The sequence below is a fragment of the Pollicipes pollicipes genome, unplaced genomic scaffold (assembly GCF_011947565.3).
Source record: "Pollicipes pollicipes isolate AB1234 unplaced genomic scaffold, Ppol_2.1 Scaffold_4002;HRSCAF=4701_pilon_pilon_pilon, whole genome shotgun sequence".
Lineage (NCBI taxonomy): Eukaryota > Metazoa > Arthropoda > Thecostraca > Pollicipedomorpha > Pollicipedidae > Pollicipes > Pollicipes pollicipes.
The window spans coordinates 41,280,800-41,283,494 of record NW_023596420.1 but is presented as its reverse complement, the minus strand read 5'-3'; positions in this window follow the sequence as shown (position 1 = coordinate 41,283,494).

Below are 2,695 nucleotides of genomic sequence, written 5' to 3'. Positions count from 1 at the left end.
TAAATGCAAAATAGGGGACCACTCGACCCTACCTAACAGCGCATAGGGGAGCGCTCGGCCCTACCTAATAGCGCATAGGGGACCGCTCGGTCCCACCTAACAGCGCATGGGTTGGCTACACGGCACTCTCCAGACCCCTGACCACGCACCTACAAAGCGGCGGCCCTCGTTCACACCCACACCCACCCCACAACACCCACTCCCACCCACACCCACACCCACACCCACACCCACACCCACACCCACACCCACACACCCACCACACACCCACCCACCCACACACCCACACCCACCCACACCCACCACCCACACACACACCCACACCACACCCACACCCACCCACACACACAACACACACACACCACACACACACCACACCACACACACACACACACACCACACACACACCACACACACACAACACACAACACACACACACACACACACACCACACACACACACACACACACACACCAACACACACACAACACACACACACACACACACACACACACACACACACACACACCACACCACTATAAATATAGATACGAGAACTCGTCGCTCTAGGAGCGATGCACATCCGCGAATAGCATCTTCCCATTCACAAACAAATGCACGCAGATCCCTTCATCCGTATGGAGGGTCAACCTTAGGTCAGAGAGCACAGCAGCTTTGAGTGTTTTGCGCGTCGCGCAGGGGCGTCAATTTTTTGTAAATGATTGGGGGCCGAACCAATGGCCCGACAACCTCTCTTCCCACTCCCATTTTTTTCTCACCGGGCTTAGCCCACTTTGTTTTGATTAAAGACAATATATGTTTTTAATCTTTGCGTAATTTATAAAAGTCCATAATTCAAGCAGCACAGAAGTCATGCAGAGTTGGATCCAGATAGCAGGCACTGGACGCACGCTTCTCCTCTGATCGGCACGTAAAGGTGCCCCTTTAGAGGTCACCTTAGGGCGCCGATGGCACTCTGCTATGGCAGTCCTGGGAGTCGGCACGCATTTTGGTTGCTGGCGACGGGGATGGGGACGGGGTTAACCAAGAATGACTTAGGCCATCCCCTTTTTCCAGAGCTTTTCACTAACCTCACAAACCATTGCGTGCCTTATGGCGCTAGGTATGTGAAATTTGTTACATCCTAAATCTGCTCAGCTGTTACGATTTGTGTCTGGTGAGAGCAACCATAACTTATTGTTACAAGAGTGGTACGAGACGCCACTACGCAGAAAGATCAGAGAAGATAGTCTTTGTGTTACGATCATCCTTTACCCGTATCTTTTGATATTCCAGCCAAAAATATTGGAGGGCCAAGCCAACACTGGGGCGGGGCGGGGCGGGGGGGGGGGGAGGCAACTCAACACTGGGGAGGGAGAGGGCCAGGATCCTCACAAAAGAATACAAATCGACACCCGTGATGTCGCGGATGAGCGTGTCACCTGTCAATGATGGGTATAGGCAATAGGCACATGCTTATGCCTGTCTTATGCTACGTATGTAGTATGTTTGCGCTATACCGGTGTTACAGGAACTCATGTATGTAGGCATGAGATCCATGTGAGAACAGTCACGAGAAAACTTTAATTTCAGAAACATACGATTATATCGACTTTGTCTAAACCGTTACTCTAGAAAATCTCCAAAAGCTGAAATGTTAAGAAGTATAGCTAATACCAGGCCATGGAGTGTGACAGGCTGTCCCGCTGAGTTAGAAAAGCTAAGATTCGAAGTGTTGAACGCCAGTTCGGTCTTGGACCACCCGGCCTCGCCCTTCATAGCCCGCGGCGGGGCGGCCGGCCGAGGTTGGCCGAGCAGAGGCGGCACCAGGCACCGCGCTTTTACAACCCCCAGATGTCACTGCTTTCGGCACCCTGCGGCAAGCCAAGAGTTATCCGGGCTTTCTCGTATGATATACACTCATAACCATTCTGAATACAGTCAAGGGTTTTAGTTCTTTCAGTCAACAGTTTTTTTGTCGTAGGATCTCGTGGTGATTTTAGTTGGGAAATCATGCGTTGGGCTAAAAACTGTTTTTTTTCTAGACGCATGGGTTTTGTCCGTTACAGTAGCTCAGTTAGCTAGAGCGCCTGCCTTCCCATGCACCCACTCGTAGCAGAATGGGCTTGAGATGCTTTTGGCGCTTGCAATTTGCCCCTGACTGAGATGACCTACGGCCGGCGTCTGTCTTGTCTTGCAGACAGCTCAGTTCTCAGAATCTAACGCTGTGATCGATGCAAAACATCCACCATTCGATCCGCCACGCTCAGTTTTCTGTTACAGTTCTAGAAATGTCACCAATAGGTCAGGTGAAAAATCTTGAAAATCTTTGTGGAAAATCTTCAAAAAAAAATCTTAGTGAAAAATCTTCTGGTGTGTCGTCAAATAACATCGGATATTCTCGATCATTGTATTATGCCTTAGGTAAAGCGGAGGAGGGAGCATGTCCTGGAGGCTGCCACATGCATAAGCTCCGAGGCTTAGGCTGACATCTGTCGGTCTCCGGTATACCTATGAGTACTGGTTAAGCCATGTTATCGAGCAAAAAACTCTTCCTTTGTCAAGACCAGACATCTCGAGCCGTGCTAGTGATCACGAGTGATTAAACCGTAACGCACTTTGCCTTCCTCGCGTCATCCCTTCCCTGGGGCCTGCCGTTTAACCCCGTTTAACATACCTTCTGGTATACTGAAGG